The sequence below is a fragment of the Pezoporus flaviventris genome, unplaced genomic scaffold, assembly GCF_033815535.1.
Source record: "Pezoporus flaviventris isolate CSIRO_AGI_PZ_B2104156 unplaced genomic scaffold, CSIRO_AGI_Pfla_v1 ptg000031l, whole genome shotgun sequence".
NCBI lineage: Eukaryota > Metazoa > Chordata > Aves > Psittaciformes > Psittacidae > Pezoporus > Pezoporus flaviventris.
In genome coordinates, this window is record NW_026892579.1 from 67168951 (window position 1) to 67189036 (window position 20086).

The 20086-nt window shown below is 42.2% G+C and overlaps 1 protein-coding gene and 1 long non-coding RNA gene across 2 annotated transcripts in view; one reads left to right on the top strand and one right to left on the bottom strand.

Annotated features, from left to right (window-relative positions):
- Nucleotides 1-20086, bottom strand: part of LOC133273337 (uncharacterized) — a 129882-nt gene that overhangs the window by 63741 nt on the left and 46055 nt on the right. The window contains exon 2 of the long non-coding RNA XR_009744751.1: nucleotides 7321-7390. This is a non-coding gene — a long non-coding RNA (uncharacterized LOC133273337). The remainder of the gene's footprint in view (nucleotides 1-7320; nucleotides 7391-20086) is intronic.
- EFEMP1 (EGF containing fibulin extracellular matrix protein 1) overlaps nucleotides 1-20086 on the top strand; it is a 51583-nt gene that overhangs the window by 4466 nt on the left and 27031 nt on the right. The window lies entirely within an intron of this gene.

Here is a 20086-nt window from a genome sequence, read left to right on the forward strand (position 1 = left end):
AATGCAAAAGAACAGAGTGCTTTTACTATGTATGAGGAATATTGCTCAAGTAGTAGGAACCAAATATCTGAACAGCTTGTGCTCTTCTGATCTCTATAGAAGCAGCTCTGTGCAGACCCTGCCAGCTTCCTTCCAGTCATAATCGAGCCAGCCTTTGAAACTATGGCAATGAAGAGCTTTCATCTGCATGTACATACACCACACACAGTGCCAAAATGCTCAGGGTATTAGCAATGTTAATTGTATGCATTCAGGACCCAGCCTCACAAGCACTACTGTAAACTAAGGCAGTTTCATTTATTATTTTATATAAATAGTTTACTCTTCTACTTGCTGAAGTAACAAATGCTTCATCCGCTGTTTTGTTTCCTTTCACAAAAGATAGATTCTACCCCTTGCTCACAAGCTGGGGTTTCAGGCACGTTAGTGGGATACCCGTGCAAACAGAGGGCAAAACGTGACCCCATGGTTCATCTTTTCCACTTTGTGGCCTGTAGCAGTATAATCATATAAAACAGTACTTGAGTGACTATAATCAGGGCAAGCTATAATATACAGTGGTAGTTCCTTTCTCCCTGGTATTCGTGTATACAGAACGTTATTTATCACTAGTAAGTAAATTCCCTGTCATTCTGAAGCACAGTAATCATCATGGAGGCTGGCAAAGTTATTTTTGTAGGCAAAGCCTCAGAGTTGCATTTCTGGCTTATCTGCTAATGTTCAACATTTCCGTCACTCCAATTCAAGAATGTCAAGCCAAGAACCTACCGCAGGAGGTCAGTGCCGTGATCCCCTTAACCCTGAGCGTTCACTTTGGCTTATCAAGGGAAAAAGCAATGCCAAGGATGGCAAATAGGGTTTATTTCCTTACTTTAACATAGTGAAGTAGCAGCAGAACCAGGAACCTGTGTTTGATCTGAAACCTGGGTTTGATCTGGCACTCCCTCCTTCAGGTGATGCTGTTATGGTGGCTGGCACTCATCTTCACTGGTGAATTGCAATACATGCTTCAACTTTAGTATGTAACAACAGCTTTGACTAAAAAATGCCAGTAATGCTAGCAAACATGAACATCACTTTTTCTTCAATGGCTTTAGGTATATAAATTTGGGATAGCATAAGAAAGGTTAACAACATGTAGTACTAATACCTTACATTCCAAATAAAGGTCAAGAGTTAGGGTTAACTCAGATACCAACAACTGGTTGAGGTTTCTGTTTTGTTGGGAAGACTGGTGGTGATACATTACTATTACTTTACTCTATGCTCTGGCTTCCTGAACTTGCAGCTAAATATTTATATCAAATTCACAAATCTTTGGTTAATTCATAACAACAACTCACTGTTGTTATAGTACCAGAACTTTTAAACCCTCAGACACACAAACTATGGTGAAATCTTGGGCTCGAGTGAATCAGAGTTTTGCTACTAATTTCCTCATGCCAAAATTTCAATCTGAATGCAGAAAGCCTGGGAATATTAATGTTTAAAAGTTGAAATGCATTGTACTGAATGAATTCCAGCTGGAAAAAGGGTAGTGGACAGTGTGCTTGAAAGGAAGGATAAAAGACTTTTGGAGCACTTAAAGAGTGCATTCGACTTCATGATCTTCATGCTTTGCACTGCTGAAAATATCTTATAAAAGATAATCTTGATCAGCAATGGTCCCACTGTGGATTTATTTAATTATAGTTAAAAGACTGTGCTATGATAACTGCTTGAGGCTCCTAGGGAGTGTAACTTACACATATAGTCACACTTAAGCTTGTTTTATTGTTTAGTAAATCAAATATGAAGTCCAGCTCCTTCTAATTGTTTGCAGATGTATGACATTTTCCTTCCAGTCCAGCAGCACTAAGTATTTTATAACCAATGTGAAAGTGTGGAGACCTCTGGTTAAAACAATAACATGCTCTGAGGAGCTGTATTACTGACATCATAGGAGAGCATGAGGGGCCTTCTGTTTAATACAGATGTCCACTCCCTTTTTAAGCATCGGATAGGGAGGGTATGGTAGGCCAAACACATGCATGTTGGTTTGGAATAAACATGCATAAATGACACTACTCCTGTTGGGCTTTAGGAGGCTTCAGTGATGTGCTGAGCTCCACTGTTGGGAAAAGCACGGTGCAGCGTGGCCGGATCCTATTTCTATTGACAGGAATGAGAAACATTCAGAGAGGCACATGATTCTCTGCACTTCTTAATCTACCAAAACATGGCCATGTGCCGAAGTTACAAAAGATACTTAATACCTTCTTAACTTCTGACCTGAAGAAAACAAGTGACAACTCTGATACTTATCAGTGTTGAGAGTTTTCTGCCTGCAGTACATGCTGTTATTTATTGGAGACCACACAGCACATGAAAGCCCCATTCAGGTTGGATAGGGCTTGGAGCAACCTGCTCTAGTGGAAGGTGTCCCTGTCCCTGGCAAGGGGTTGGAACTCGATGAGCTTTAAGGTCCCTTCCAACCTAAACCATTCTGTGACTCTGTGAATAGCACAGATGCAGACTGATCACAAAGCACGGTGCCTTGCATAAGACAATTCCATGGAAATTACTTCAGCTTCCTACGATATAAATCAGTTTTACAACTATCAGTGATCAGAAACACATTCTTGTGTAAGTGTGTTGATGGCAGAAGTTTGGGTAGCCAAGATTTCCTGGGAAATTCTTAGGAATACCACATGTGAGCACTAAGTGCCAGGAACCCCCCAAACTGATGAAAAGATGAGGGGAGGTTATTCTGGAGTAAGATCTCTTATGCAGAAAATGTGCAGAGCCCCGAGTCTGAAAACAAAGCTTCAAGTTAAAACACTTTAACTGTATCTTAAATTCCGAGTTTATGACCTTAACTAATCCCCCCTCTCCCCATGGTCAGTTCCCACTTCACTGCCACTTCTCAATTTGCCTTTACCTCTAAAGGGCTGCTGAACTGGTCCTTAAGTTAGAGTCCCACACGTGGCAACTGCCATCACTAGGGAAGCAACTCGAATGTTCTGACCTGTCATTGTGGGAGCATCATTCCCACTGGGAAGAGCAAAAAAACAGACTAAAAAATAGTTTTAAGCAAATTACTGAGTTAGCTAATATTTGCAGCCACTTTTTTGCCTGATAAAAAGTCCAAGAGCTGCACTCTGTTGCCTGCATACAAGGTTGAACTGGAGTTCTAGGGTGTTGTTAGGCTCTCTGTGATTGGAGTCTGCTCCTATTGAAGTCAAATGAAAATCACCCAATTAATTCAATTTTGTCAAATCCAGTCTGCAGGAAACCACTCCTAGAATGTTAACGACACTTGAACGAAAATAAGACCAAGCCAAGGTACCAGATAACCTGTAAACTTGAGGAGGGAAAAGAACTTTCTTTTCTTGCCTTCCTATCACGCTGGCATTACAAGCAAAGTAGCAAGCATTCTTGCTCCTCAGTTGGACCAGCTACCTGCATTTCTCCGGTCTCTTTATAACCCCTTTGTGCTACTGTGACTGTAAAATACAGGTGGGAGACAGATGGTAATACAGCATATCAATGATTTCTTATAGAGAGAGAGAGAAATGATTTTTTTTCCTGATAGTTCTGCCTAGACTTGGTGGATGTTGCCTGCTTTTTTCCTTCTCTGTTGGGGGAGGAAAGGAATGAACTTGTTTTCTATGCTATGGTTATTTGTCCCCTCAAAATCATTTCAGGGGTCTCTTCATTGGTAGGTCTTTTTTAAGATTTCCAGTACTTTCCAAGCAACTTATCTAGGCTTTTACCTTAAGAAGTTAACTTACTGTGAAGAAGTCAACTTCGTGTAAGTAAGTTAACATTGTTAACTTAGTGAAAATAAGTTGAATAAGCCTAAAATCTGCATCTCTAGATCCCTCCTTTTTTAAGGAGGGAGACGCAAGGCTGAGCAATTCGTATTTTGTTTTCCATACAGAAAACCCTTTCTATTATGTGTATATGTTAGGGATGTGCAGCTAGCAGATAAAGGACATAAAAACTGGGTAAGTGCAGGTGCACTCAGCCTGGCTCTCTGCAGAGCTGCCTCGGGTTCAGGCTGGAGAACCTGGTATGCCTGAAGCAGGGTGCTCACCACTGATGTCTTGGCTGGGTGCAGACTGTGCTTCTGAAGTGCATGGCCTAAAGAGCTCCACTCAACGCGCTTTGATGTGCCTCACTGAGAGGTCTTGGCACATGCAAACCAGATCCCCTCCAGAGGGGGAACTGCACTGCAGGAGGGATGCTAATACATGCAAGCACTAACAAGCCTTCAGGCTCCGGGACCAGACTAGAGAGACTCTCAGAAATGTAGGTGCTGGGACAGTGGAGCCTCCACACAAGCTTCTGTTGTGCTCTTATGAACCCACACTGTTTCCTAATGTAGAGATAACCTAAAATCACAGAATGGCTAGCATTGGAAAGGATCCTAAGGTCATCCAGCTCCAACTCCCTTCTCATGGGCACATCACACTAGACCATGTCACCCAAGGATCTGTCCAGCCTGGCCTTGAACACTGCCAGGGATGGAGCATTCACCACTTCTCTGGGCAACCCATTCCAGTGCCTCACCACCCTCACAGGGAAGAACTTCTACTTTATATCTAACCTGAACTTCCCCTGTTTCAGTTTGAACCCATCACCCTTGTCCTATTACTATGGTCCCTGATGAAGAGTCCCTTTCCAGTATCCAAAATACACCTGTTTCTTACAGGAAACATTTTGGAGAGCCTTTCATATTTCATATTGCACCAAGTTTTCCCCCTTCTTGTATTTAAGGAGAACTTTAGAAAACGCTTTCAGGGCTACTTTTAAAAGAGCCTGAGTTGTGACAAGTTTAGTTCCAGAGGTGTTATTCCCAACAACACGAGACCTGCTGAGTTTGAGGATAGGGTGGGGAGTGAGGCTTTGGTAGGAAAAATAAGCTCTAGTTATCTGGTTTAGGACTCCGTTAATTCACCAAGGTACTTACTTGAGCACAGTTCATAGGTACGTATGTTTGCTCCAGTACTTCAAGTGGAGAATACTTGTGGCCAGCAGTAGCCACGTTAAGAGACTGACCATGCCCTTTGAATAGTAATTCCTGGGAAAAGCCATAGGAATTTTGCAGGTCTAAGAGAATCCACCACAGAAGGCTACAAACTGACAGTTCACAGCTCTTGGTACTGAGTGTTCATAGAAGCCAATTAATTCCTCATACATTTGGGTGCATCCTGCAGAGATCATTTTTCATCAGCCCATCCTGAACCAATTGTTCAAGCTGTTAATGTGTGAAACTGCTGCCTTTTGCTGCAAAGAGCCCTTTCTGGAGCATCTCTTTAATAGTCTTGAGGGACCTGAAGGGAGGTCACAAAAACTCATCTTGTTTTGAGGGCCTTAGGGCCTGTTTTGGGGCATTTAAAAAACTTTGGCCACTCTGAATCATCTCCCCATCTGTGCTATTTGCACAGCTGTGAGTGTCATGTCAAGACCTTGGATAGATCTTCTCTGTTCTTGTCTGACCATTTTACTGTGAACATCCATCACGAGCATAAATACTAGCAGCTGCTTTACTTCCTTGAGTTCCTTACTCCTTTTCCATTATCCTGACCCCTGCAGGAGTATGCTCAGGACACTGCAGCTCAAGATTCATACCATATGCTAACCACACCGAGATTGAGGCAAGCTTCTGAAAGTTGTTTACCTCAGCTTCCTGAACTGTGATTATCCAGGCAAGCCTAATCTAGACTTGAAGTTTAAGTAAACTCATTAGCAGCTCTCATGGCTTCTTCTTCAAGACAAATGGGATTGTGCAGTAGCCCCATTGACTGTCACACTTTGGGGTTTGATTTGTTGATTGTGAAAAGCCTGTTTGCTTAGTAGCTCTGATGAGGCTAATGTTTTGACAGGCAGAACATAGCAAATGCATTCAGTAGGCCTGAAGAAAGTCCAAACCTTCAGCCATCTGTCCTCCTTCAGAATCTCACTCCCTAAGCTGGAGGTCTTTTTCATGATGCAGTCAGGAATAACACCAGATAGCAAAGGAGAAGAATGTGCTTATGTCTTGATCCTGACTGGGCATCCCAGTATACTTAACACCCCATTAAAAGGCACAGAGTATTTATATCTCCCTTCATGGAATTCCCTGTCTCTGTTGCAAACACTGACATAAGCATCCTAGAAGTCAGCAAACCCTACAAGGAGCTATAGCTGTCATCTGTTGCATTCTATACCATCAAAGAGCTTAAAACTTGACTTGTGGGAGCACGAGCTGGCTTCAGTTCCCTGTTTCAATACCTGCTGTCAATGAATTGTGGTTAACAGCATTGCACTGATACCAAGCTTTCCCTAGCAATAACAGCAGAGTGACAGCACCCTGGCAGCCTCTTTTAGCACCTTCCTTGGATAATTTTATAGTGATACAATTGCCATTTTGTGGATAGATTCTTTCTCCCCTACTTCCATGAAAGAATTGCAGCAATGTTCTCAATGTGTTTGCTTTGAGCTGGTCTGCAGTTATTTCATCCTGGGCTGCCACTGCATTACGTATAGTTCTTGAGCCTGCTGAAGAAGGCTGGGTGTTCCTCCTTTCTCCAGTTGTTTGCCCAGGGTAATTTCCTCTCATCCAACCCTTTTTGCTCTGTTTTCAAACCTGATTCAGATTATTTAATACAAAATGAACAAGCTCTTACCTGTGTTTTACTTTCATTTTTGAGTTTGGGTTACCGAGTCATCTTTTCTAACCCTAGAACATTTCTGAGGGATCTCAGCATTACAGACACACAGTTTTTCAAGCTCCAAGACATCTCTTGAGCATTTTTACTGATAGGGCACTAATTTAGCAAACTAGAAAACTGGTTCAAGAGCTGAAGTTTAAAACTGTTATTTTCCTCATTTTATTCTCTTTCCAAGTGATTTTCTTCATTTCTTTCTAAGGAAGATGATAGCTACTGTTTCTCCTCGCCTTTCTGTCTGTGCCAAAATAGTCCTACAGGCAGAACAAAGCTTCCCACAAATACAGAAGTGGTCTGTTTGATTCTTCACTGTAGCACATAGCACTTAGTGAGATGTTTATGTTTCTTTCATATCCTTTACTAAGGAAGAGTATCTCCTGCACTATAGCCAAGTGAACCAGTGTCCACCATTACCTGTTTTTAAGCTTGGTTTCATACAAGTTGAGCTTGGCTGTCTCCTTTCATTATACTTACAGAAAACTTACTCCCATCTTCCCTCTGTGATGCTTTTTAAGCTATTTTTTTCTGGGCTATCACCATTAATGCATGTTCTGTAATAATTCAGACAAGATTTAAGCATCCTTTCAGCCGAAGGGTTCTTATCAAAGAGAAGTTCACCACATACCTGCCAAAGTTCAACTGCTTCTGTGCACCTGCTTGAAAGATCTAAACTTGGCTGTTAAAACCTCTTCTCTCTGTATATGACAAGAATATATTGAATAGGTAATCAGCCATATATGGGTCATGGGTAAAAAGCATGAAATTTCACAAAGATTCTATCTGTTTTCATCTTTAAAGTACTACATTTTGGGTTTTGTAGCAACCAGGCAGCATTAGTTTTGGAGAGAAAGCTATTTATCATAATTCAATATACAGCAAAACATAACCTGAATGAACATATTAAATGCAGAAGAATCCTGCTTGTACCTTCTTTCATTGACATTTTAACTTTACTAAAAATACAAGAGAGTTTGGCAATTACATGTAGCTCGGCATACATGTAGTTACTGTAAATACCTTTTATGCTCATTCACATTTGTGTTTTATTTGTTGATCTGAAATCATGTTAAAAGTTGGTCCTGTTGTAAGTATAGAGGAGAAATCTCATCTTTGTTATGTGTAATTATATAGTAAAACCTGTAGCTTTGAAGCTGAAAAAGTTACTAAACAAACAACATGTGTGACACGCACCTTTATAAGCTACAGTGCTAAGAAAAGGTTCTTCATGCCCGCAAAGGAATTAGACATTTTCTGGCATAATGTGTCCCAATCACATAATTCAACATTTTTAGAACTAGATATTCACTAGACACTTATCTGTTGCTGCTATCAAATACCTGAAATAAGTAACTTCTGCCTGAAAAATGACCCAATACTATTCTGCAGTTAGGTGGTGGGGTTTCATTTCATTGGGGGGGGGGGGAGTTGGTTGGGATTTTGGAGGCTTTGGGGTTTTTATTGCTCAGCTTTCTTATTTTCATTTCTTAATGTCAAAACACAAGTTTTCAGAGAGTGGGCAAAATAGTACTTGCTTGGTCAAGGTGATAAATAAATGTCTAGCCACAAGTAAAATTCATAAACGGAATGATAAAGGATCCAGCGTATGAAGGTGTATCTATATCCTGGGTAGAGATGTTTCTTTGGGAAGCTTTGAATCTGTCTTTATTAACTCCCGATTAAAGAAATCACGCCTTTGAGTGGACATATCTCAGTATCTTTTAAGCCTATTTAAATGGGTTCTCAAAGGGAGAAGACATGGCTGAGCTTTCCTTCACAAGCTGGATTTAATGTGAAGGACACTTCTAGTCTAGTCATGACCCAGGATGACATGATAAAGCAAATCTGACGTTGCACTTGAGCGTGTTCAGTCCATGCCTGAGTGGATGTTCTGTGTGGTTTCCTGAGCACAAACAGAACTTGTTCAAGGATTTTTATCCCCATACGCCTGCATGGGTGGGATTTCTGTTAACAGGTAACTGCTCATAATGTGTGCAGTCAGCCCTCAGTGGGGAGTGAAAACAGCATCCCATGCAGTGATTTGAAAGGTTCCAGCCTGAATGGGTTTTGTCCATCAACACCAGTAAAATCTTCAGCCTGAGGTTTCAAAGTAATCTGTCACTGTCTACCCATGAATTTTTACTGCCAAAAAAAGTGGTGTTTATAAAGAACTGGCCTTCTGCTGGCCTCTGAGTAAATAATCTCATCTATTTAGAGACTACTGACACCTAAATTCCACTCTCAGCTGTAGCTTGCACCAGAAGAACTTTGAGTCAGATTGCTGTGTAAAAGTGGCGTTTGTACAAAGACTGAAGGTTGGGTTTCCATACTTAAAATTCACCAGAGTTAAAGAAATCCAGGGTGGGGGAAATAAGACAAATTACGGGATGAAAATATACCGTAATGCCAGAGAAACAGTGATATCAATTATGGCATACCTCTTAGCGTCAACATCACTACTGTAACAGCTGCCTGTTCTAACAGAAGTAGCTAGGATTGGAAAATGCAAGGATTTTTGAGGTGTAATAGTTTTCTGTATGGTTTTAAAGAGGCTGCAAATAAGCTAACATTTAATAAGGGACTGGCACAGAGGAAAGGAATAAACCATGGCAAAGTGAGCAGAGATTTAGCTGTGATTTTAGCTGCCTTTTGCCCTCGCTGGTAAAACTATCTTGATCAGAAAGATGGAAAAAGCAATCTCTTTCTTGTCTAGATGTACTCCATGGAGATTTTGGGGTACCTGGGCTGCACTAGAAAAGAGATGGAATCAAACACACATTTAGAAGCAACAAATACAGTTCAGGATTGGGAGCAGGTTCACCTAAGTTGATAAAGACAGCATCGTTTCAAGAAATAGATATTACTGAGTGCCTTAAAAAATACTTACTGAATTCTACATCAAATTTGAAGCCATTTTGCTTTGCACCTGCATTACCACGTCTTACTTGTACTTTTATATCTTGTATTTAAAGCACTTTCTTAGTGGGTTAATTTGTTCTCAAGAGACTTTCTTATCAGGAACAAGTTCTCCACTTAACTTTTAGATGATAAAGGTGAACCAGATAAGACAATGTACTGCCTGTCATGCTTAGGGCTAGTTAAAAGCAGTAATATTTCAATGGGCAGTGTTGTGGTTAGTGCATGGTCACATCAGAAAGAAGCAATGCTGTGGAACACCCACATATCTGCCCTTGTAGGCTGTGAAGATATCTTCCTTACTTCATATCTCCCAAAAGTTGTTGGAGAGGGATCAGAAAAGTGTGCAGAATCCAAATGTCATTCCCAGGGGTAATATAAAAGCTCATTTTTATCTGAAGTCATCCTGCTTCTATTTACTCTGCCATCTAGATCTTCTTCAATCTTATCTGGCTTAACGTAAAGGATCAAGACAGACCCTTCTTCCAGCTGGGTCCATCTTCCAGCTTGCTCCTTGAGTAGAAAAGAAGTTAAAGGTGGTTGCAAGACCCCAAGATATTGCCAAAGTTTTAGGCTCAGTACTTTTTACCTAGTGCAGAAGGTACTATATAAGCAGATAAAAATCATAGGATCATAGAATGGTTTGGGTTGGATGCACCTTCAGAGTTCATCTGGTCCAACCACCTCCCTGCAATGAGCAAGGCCATCTTCAACTAGATCAGATTGCCCAGAACCACATTCAGCCTTGAATGTCTCCAGGGGAAGTCAAGTCAACACCACTGCACTGGCTGAGCACCTCTTGGGCTGCTGGTGTTAGAAGTGTGAGAGCCTCATGATGGGGAGAATTATAACCATCCTGATACGGTCTGTGCACGTCAGAAAGTGGGTGCAGGAGAAAACCACCCCTTTTTCCCATCAAAAACACTGTTTGACCATTATTTAAACAATTCAGAAAATATATTCATGAGTTTTAATCTCTTATTAGGCATGTGGAAAATGATGATTTTGAGGATGGGGCTGCTTTTGTTACTGTGTGTGTTTCAAGTTAGAGTATTCCTCTACCAGAAACTGTGGTTCTGCGTGGCTAAAAAAGGGAAAAATCCCCATTTCTAGAAGATATTTTTATGAAAAGGCTGCCTCATTATGTATTTAAATCAAAACCTTCTCTCCATTATGATTACACTCAGATTTCAGCATCCACCACGAACAGAATCTCTGCCTTACTATGTATGCAGATTTATAAGGCTCCAGGCACCTTTGAAATAAATTGAAAGCACAGCCATGTAATAAAGCCAAACCCAGACACTAGCCAAGGAGATCCACCCAGCAACACCCTCGAACACCCTCAGCCTCTTCCCCTAAGCACAGCTTTAGAGCTCTAGTCCTGATCTTGTCTCCGCTTTCTCCACCCTCCAAAAGCTTCCTGGGGGATTCCCCAGCAAGCGGAGCAGGAGCAGCCGGAGCCTGCGAGCGGCTCTTCCTCCTGCACAAACACTTCACTTTGCTGGGCTTTCTTACCTGGGAAACAGCTCGGGAGTGGGGCTGTTTGCAGTCTGCTCAGCCTCTTTCAAGGGGGATATTGTAAAGGAGGAGCAGCTCACAGCAGGAGGAAGCAACAGTGGGGGGGTGAGGAGAGATTTAACAACCGAGGGGAAAGATGTGTGGCAAAACCACACTGAAATAATGGAAGGGTTGGAGAAAGCAGGTTTGCAGCTGCTGTTTCCCACTTTGAAACACAATTCAAAGCTTCATTTATGATGCTGAAAGGTACAGAGAACCCCAGGAAAGGGAGTGCTTCCTGAACTCACTGCTAGAGGGTATCAGCGAAGCCAACAAGCTAAGAACCTTATTAAACAGAAGTCTAGACATTTTATACAGTGAGACCAGAAGTTAAAGAGCAGCAACTTCGAATAGAAAACCTGATTGATATGTTTAGGGCAATCTTTAATTATGAAGGAATGTCAGGATGTTGGAGAGCGACTCTTCATCAGGGACTGTAGTGATAGGACAAGAGGTTCAAACTGAAACGGGAAGTTCAGCTTAGATATAAGGAAGAAGTTCTTTACTGTAAGGGTGCTGAGGCACTGGTACAGGCTGCCCAAAGAAGCGGTGAATGCTCAATCTCTGGCAGCATTCAAGGCCACGCTGGACAGAGCCTTGGGTGACACGGTCTAGTGGCAGATGTCCTTGCCCATGGCAGGGAGTTGGAACTGGATGATCTTAAGGTCCTTTCCAACCCAAACCATTCTATGATTTCATGATGAGGGTAATTGTAAGAAAGTGGACTGGCAATATCTGTACCCTTCCGAGGTATCACATGCTGCCTGATTTGACAAAGCATATTGAGTTCCATTTTCTGTCTTTCAGCATGCGGTGACTGCTACAACCTGTGATTGAGCATAAATTCCCCAAAGCTTTCATTAATCCATCTAGTGGACATCAGATGTTCAGTACTGCAGTGGAACCATTCCCCGCTCTGCAGGCTGCAGAAGGTTGAGGCTGGTTTTAGAGAGCACAAACCACTAAAGTTCCATTGAAAGTTAAAACCATTGGGAAATTTCAGGCAGAAGTTTCAGTAATTCTGACAAAGTGATGTACAAACGATCTGATCAGATTGTCAGCCCTCAACTGCATTTAAACACTGCTATATGGAAAAGAAACCAGGTCTTAATATCAGAACATTTTCATCATAGGAATCACAGTTTGTTATTGTAAGTGTTCAAGGCCAGGTTGGACAGAGCCTTGGGTGACATGGTTTAGTGGGAGGTGTCCCTGCCCATGGCAGGGGGGTTGGAACTGGATGACCTTAAGGTCCTTTCCAACCCTAACTATTCTATGATCCTATGAAGAGCATGCAATACTGCAATTCACTGACATCCTTTTGTGCTACCACAGCTTTCAGGGTCCTGACTTAGGCTCCATTCTGGAAAACATGTGCCTGGAGAAGGAAATCTGTCCTGCTCTGAACAGCTCAGTGGTGCATGGGTTTCCATACTTTAACAAGCACATGCTTTCCACAACACTACTGCTGTGTTTAGTGCTGTATTTGCGACAAAAGCAGCAGCAGCAGCTTATAGCATTCTTTGCATTTACTTCTTTGTTTTAGTATCTCTCATGTCCAACCTCGCCAAAAACTGGCCTCAGCAAATTCTGGCTCGTGGATGCTGTGGGAGCCCCGGGGGCTCCATACACATGCCTCATCTGTGACCAAACAGGGGCTAAGGAGCCATTTCACAGCGCCTTGTCCTCAGGGTGGAGTCACACTCCTCCAACAGCTATGATCAGTAGGCTGAAAGCAAAGTATTAAAGAGACCAAAGGGACCAGTTGGGATTTGCACTGACTGAATGGCCGTTTGGGGGGTTCAGCCAGAAAGAATGATTCTGAGTGTCTAAAAATATGAAAACCAGGAAAAAAAGGCGACACAAAAACGTTGTTTTAATTTGGCTGTAACATTCCAAGCGGGACAGCCGTGGGATCTGCCTGGATCAACCGGAGGCCATCGCTGCAGAGCACCGCAGAAGCTCACGCAATGCCCCAGCTCACACGCACTCCAGCTTTATGGCATGAAGTTCCAGCACTGTCTCTGTCACACAAGTTCAGATTCAAGACAGCATTACTGTTCCGCTGGGATGTGGTTGGGATGGGCTGGGTAGACAACAGCCCTTAAAAACTGGGATGATAATATGCAGGTTTTTCCATTCCTATCATTTGTCCTTAATTTGAGAAATTAAATGCTTATGTGCCATTGTTAACTATTCTTAGCACTAATTTCACAACTTAGCCCAGGGATGACCAAATGGCTTCTTTACAGGGTTTTTTTCCCCTCTCAGTTCACATCTGTCCTGCATTTATTTACTTTGGTGCTTAGGTTGCATAAAAAAAAACCTCTTGTGACTCAGCCTCCATAAATGTTCTAATCAGAAACCTCACTTTACTCAACTACTGCCTGAAGAACACTATCTGAAAAGCCAGAGGGTAGAAAGGTAGTTCCCCATCCTGGTTAATAGCTTCGAGTGTATTTACAACATCATAGAATGATTCAGGTGAGAAGGCAGCTCAGGAGGTCTCTAGTCCAGTGTTCTGCTCAAAGCAGGGTCAGCTCTGAGCTTAGAGGTCATCAGACCTTTGGACCAGGAGGTTTATCAAGTCAGGGCTTGAAAACCACTGTGGATGGAGAGGGCACAACCTTTCTGGGCAGCCTGTTCCACTTCTTGGCTGCACTAATGGTGAAAGAGGTTTTTCCGTGTATCCAGTCAGAATATTTCCTCTCAGTTCACCCTGGATTGATAAAGTCAGACAAGTGAGATGTGCTAAAGATACAGATTATTTTTCCCCCTTCATTTTTCATTATACCTCTAGCTGGTCTGCATCAATCCCTCAATTTTACCTATCAAACTATTTAGACTTGCTTATTCTTTCATCTGGCTGCAGCACAGAGAGGCTGTCAGTCACTGGGGAAAGCTTCCTTCTGCAAGGCACTGTATGCACAGATGCAGTGAAAAAGCTCACCTGAGAAAACTTCCCAGGCTTGTACTTCCACTTGGCTTGCTTTCCCTCTTGATTTTCTTCAACAAGATTATATTGATATTATATAAAATTTATATTAATACTATAAATACCCATTTGGGGTTTTTACCTACTGCCAAGACTACTTCTTAGTGTACTTTTCAGAACAGAAAATTGTATAAAACTGCTGTATTTGTGGGGAAAATGGGTTTGTTTTCTTACTAAAGATGAAGGTGAGGAAGTGCTTTCCATAAGTGAACGGAACACAGTCCTGGGGCAGCTCTAGGTTTGAACACAAACATGTTCAGGGGGAGCAAACTAGGGAGAAGCTGAATGTCATTCCCAGCTTCCCATGACCCGACTCTTGCTACAAGGGAATCTCAGTTTCAGTTTGGGAAAAAACCAACAAACAGGAATATCAATGTGTATCCACAAGCCAGGACAAAACAGGAGAACATACAGTTTCACTGGTTGGTGTCTTTGCTACTCAACACACAAAGCTCTGAATAAATGCAAGGATTTGTTCATACCTAATGCCCACCAAACCTCTTAAAGTACTGGAAGTATATCAAGACTGATTTTAATAAGCAAAACCACTGTTTATACTTTGAAGTATCATATTAAGACACACTTAGTTGTGTTCCAGCATTTAGAGCACATATGGATCCCAGCAATTCCACTGACATCTTTGCACGCACCTAAATTTACACAATTCCTGCACGCTGTCCTGAATAGGAATGAACTGATCCTTCACCTTGTTGCTACGAATTTTAAAGAGCCTCACTAAAATACTTGCCAGAGCAAGCCTGTAATGCCAAGCACAGACTAATCCTACTCACGGGTGGGTAGGAAATGCTTGGAAGTATAGGAGGGAGTAGCCTTGATCTGAAGGAATGGTGCTGTTTACTCAGCTTGCAGTTGCATTGCTGGGAGTGAGTTTGCAGCCTATTCTGCTGAGTATCCATCTGGTCTCACATCTAATAGCACTGTCCCTTTTAGATACTCTTCGCGTCATTTCTGTATCTGCTTCATTCTTTATTCTCTCCTCCTCTTTACTTCAACTGGCAGCAAGTGCCAAAAAGTGACTGAAAACAGCAATTCACACTGTGCTCCTGGAGAAATTACTATACAATTAGCAGCATTGCAACGTGAGTTTCAAAATGCTAATGAAATAAAGCTGCTTCTTTAGGAAATGAGATACTTTATGATTTATGGTGACTCTGAGCAGGATTGTGAGCAGTGCACAGTGCCAGATGGAAAAACACTGTTGCTTTTACTAACCAGATACTTCATGCTACTTCTGTGGGAAGTGATGCCTGGCTTGACTGAAATAATCATATCCTCTGCATCCCCTCTGTAAAAGCTTATCCCTTCTAGAAAGTGGATTGTTAGGATCTGAAAATCAGGTATATTTTCTTCGTCCTGAGGAGCAGAATGATGCAGTGGACATGAGTGGTTTGGGACAGCATGACACGTAGCTGTGTGTTCACACAGTTCTTTCCATGAACTTCTCAGACTCATTTTCTGGCTCGAGAGGCTTTGCTCTCTACTACTGGACATTTTGGGTGAGCACATGTACATGTAATGAGTATGAAGCCTTGTGGGACAAATAAAAATTACTGCACAAATAAGAGTCCTAATAAATCAAGCCCAAGAGTTTGAGGTCAATATGCAGAATTAACCCATTTACTGAACGTTCTGGAGATAAGAGATCATTGTTCTTTGCTTTGAAAAGATTTCTGGGTTTAATATGTACTCAGCCCTTACTTATCTGTTATGCTTTGCTTCCTTTTTATTTTCCTTTCATTGAAAATGAGACCTAACTCCTTAAAAATAATCTGGACTTGATCCTAAAACACATTGAACACTTCCCAGTCCTTCGGAAAATAACAGAATACAAGAACTTTCATGACTTAGTTTTTGTTTCTCTGAAACCTTGAAATCAGTTCAGAAGATCCTATCTTGCTATTTCTTTTCTTCCACAGTGATCTTTTTGCCAGTCCATGAATTCTCCAAAGCATACTAAGAGTCTCTTAGATCCTAAATAAGTTTAGATGCAGATCCAGGTACAGAGGATGTTCAGCGAACTGCTGGAAACCAATCTTGTCATTGGTCTTCCACCAGTTTTTTGCGTATCTATTGGTAGCATGATGAATTACAACCAGCCTCTAAGTCGATGGAGTTGGTTAGGTGCTATATATGAAAGTTTTCAAGCTACTAAAGCCTTCACATTTAGAGTATGTTAAAAATCTTGCCCTCCTCTTCAGTAGTCCCTGTGTGGAAATCTTCTATTTTGCTTATAAAGATCTTTACAGGCCACAAACATCATCACCTGCCAGACTGGTTCTTGCTCTCCTTTGAAATCCTCTATTCTGACACTGTGGTTGCTTGCAAGTGGCCCTGTCTTTGAGTTCAGGGTTTGCCTATCAGCACAACAGCGGAGTCCTTATCCATGACCTTCTGTAGGCCAACGGCACAGAGAAATACAATTACTATGTTAGATGTCTGAAGCTTACACAATAAATGTGAAGTTGATTAGCCTGGGAGAAGTCTTAATGTTGCAATAGTTTGGGTTATTCGAGGTAACACAAACTATAGTAGCATAAATAATAACAGAAGTGGTAAAATTACCAAAACACCTTACTTTAAAACGCTTTAGCCTCAGAGTTTTGAGCAGTTCTTCCCCTAATCCTATTGGTAACATGCTTGTAGATGTTTACTTTTCCTCCACTATAAACAGAGCATCTTATTAATACTTATCTCCTTGCTTTTCCTTTTAATTCTATTCTTTGCTCTTGCCATTAATTACTTGGAAACAATTAGTCTCCTCTGGAGTCATCCTCTGTCAGTTCACCTCTTGCCTCAGCAGTTATTAGAAGATAGCACTTCCACAAGGAAAAGTCATTTATTTTGCCACCCAGCAGATGCATGGGCATGGCATGGACTTTTCCCTTGTACTGCACAGCTGCAAAGCCAAGTGGACAATCAGACATACTGGAATTAAATCCATCTGGAAGGCATTTGAGGCTACAAGACATCTATGAAAACCTTGAGTGTGATTGACAGCTTTTTCCAATAGCTTTGATGGAAGTTCTAAATTGAGAAATCTCTTCTCCCATCCTGCAAGAATTTATGAGCAAACTTTATTCTGACCAACCAATATTGGCCTGTATTCAGCAGCACATGAGGCCCTCATGCTCCCCTGTGGCTCGTGCTCATCAGTTAACCTCTGCAGTGGTCATGGAAAGGCTAAAGTAGATTTTAATCAAACATTTATGACTGTCTACTTAGAGAGTTGTGCTGAGCAATGTGCTGATAATGTTCTGGGCATCCCTCAGGAATGCCAGGATGAGACAGGCTACAAATCCTTGGCAATTAGCTCATACACTCAATTTGCAAGAAGATCAAAACCTGGGACCTTGGGCCTTTTAAAGAGGGAATGGAATAGACTGAAAACCAAGCAAAACACCTGAAGAAAAGACGAAGGGAAGGAAGTGCCTCAATGCTGCCTTTCCAGGAAGGATGGCTAACACTTCCCACTCTTCTTTCTTCCTGGATCCAGGAGTAAGAGAAACATCTCAAACAACAGCGTTAAACAACTTGTCCAGTGAACCCATTAGGGTCCATTCATTTCCTTCCCCAGATTAGCCACAAAGCTAATTCCTATTTATTCCTGCAGGTCTCTGGAGGCACAAAGCCTGGTCTGTATGGGCATCTGTACTAACAGGTGTCCTGCAGTAGATCTCCTTCTACCTGCACAATAGGCTCCGTGCTGCTGGTGCTTTTCAGTGCCTGCCAGTGACCCAGAGCCAAAAGACTTACAGAATCATAGAACAGTTTGGTTTGGAAGGGACCTTCAAAGCTCACCTAGTCCAACCCCCTGCAACGAGCAGGGACACCTTCAACTAGATCAGGTTATAGAATCATAGAATAGTTAGGGTTGGAAAGGACCTTAAGATCATCCAGTTCCAACCCCCCTGCCTGGGCAGGGCCACTTCACACTAAACCATGTCACCCAAGGCCTCGTCCAACCTGGCCTTGAACACTGCCAGGGATGGAGCATTCACAACCTCCCTGGGCAACCCATTCCAGTGCCTCACCACCCTAACAGGAAAGAATTTCCTCCTTATCTCCAATCTAAACTTCCCCTGTTTAAGTTTGAACCCATTACCCCTTGTCCTGTCACTACAGTCCCTAATGAAGAGTCCCTCCCCAGCATCCCTATAGGCCCCCTTCGGATTCTGGTTGCCCTGAACCACATCCAGCCTGGCCTGGGACCTCCACCACCTCTCTGGGCAACCTGTGCCAGTGTTTCACCATCCTCAATGTAGCAAATTTCTTCCTCACGTCCAGCCTGCCAAACATCGAGCAATGGCTAATAGCAGTGCACCCCTCTGAGGGCTGAAATGGTTAATGCCTCCATGTCCTTGGCTCCATTGCCTATGTACCATCATCATCATGCTCTGGGGAGCGCTCGCACTTTGTCACAACCACAAACAGTTTCAAAAACAGCAATTTTCTTTCCTTAGGTTGTAAAGTGCTCTTTCAGGCATTTCAGGAGTAGAAGGGATTGCCAGAGGAGCCTCTCCTCCTTCCATGATCACCTTGCAAAGCTGATTTTCTCACCAGAGTGTGTTTTGCCAACCTATGTTTCTCTCTCAGCGCTGCCTTACCTGTGTTCTGTACATTTGAAGATCGTCTCGAGACTTGCACAGGGCTGTATCTATTTTAGCTATGTTTTTATTGGCAGCTCATGTATACTACCATGCACCCACGTGAACGAAATTACAGAGCCCGGACAACTTTTGTACAGAGTTCCTCTGGCCACAGCTTCTCTGTGGGTTTCGTTTGGCAGAAGTGATATCAAGCAGAAGTCTTTTCCCTCAGCTCCTGATGTAAACTAAAATACACCTTATAAATAGAAAATACAGGCACTGAGAGCGTTGCCTTTGGGCAAACAGCCACCTTTGGGCTATGGGAAAAATCCAGTTAGATATGATTCATAAATATAATGAATAGGGTGCCATAAACTCGCTTTGCTCTTCACAAACAAAGGCACATTCTCCACCTTGAAAACTTAGAAGGGCAGAATGCAGAGGAATAGGGAAAGAAAAACAGAAGGCAAGTCAAAGTTGGGGATTTAAGGGAAGAAAGAAAAATGGGGGCTTGAATCAGAGTGGAAAGTGTAATTCTGAAGAGCATCAGACATTGTGTGGAGTAAACCAAGGGGCTTTGTTGGGCCCGGGATCCCTCTGTGCCTGACTTGTGATGAGCTCCAGCTTTCATTTAGCAAAATGCAAAGTGTAATACATTTCAAGAAGTTAGTTTGTTCTTTTAAGCTTCAGTTGAGTTGAAGGCTCCTATTGATTACAGCTGGAGCTGGATCAAGCCTGAGCTGACTGTGTTCTCCTGGCAGACTCTCACTTGTAAATACCTTTCATCTCATCCAGCAGTGATAATGATGTGCTTAGATGATGTGGCAGCAATTATTTATCTGCTGCGTTAGGCTTTCTCCTTGATGCTGGCCAAGTACCCTAAAGTCAGACCATAGAAAGGGATGCTTCCATTTTCATCAAATCTTATGAGTTCTTCTGAAGAAATGGTAACAGCTCTGGTGTAGTTTAAGTAGTCATTTGTTTCCTCTCTCTCACTAATAAATTTGGGAGCAAAGGGCCCTATTCCACTATATTTAGCAAGTTGAAACACGTTACAAACAACCTTGTTATCTGATAGCACACCCCAAAGGAAAACCCCTCAAACCTCCTGCTTTCCCAGCTTTCTGAGCATCCTCCCTCCTAACCAAAGAGGAAGCCGAAAACAGGGAGCGGTGTCGACCTTGGTTGCTCTCTGACTGGATTTACACACTTGCTTAATACTGTGTAAATACTGGAAAATAAAGCATGGATCTTGTCAAACTTAAGAACTTTGCAAATAAGGAGCATTAGAAACAGCACTAACAGCAAATAGAGCT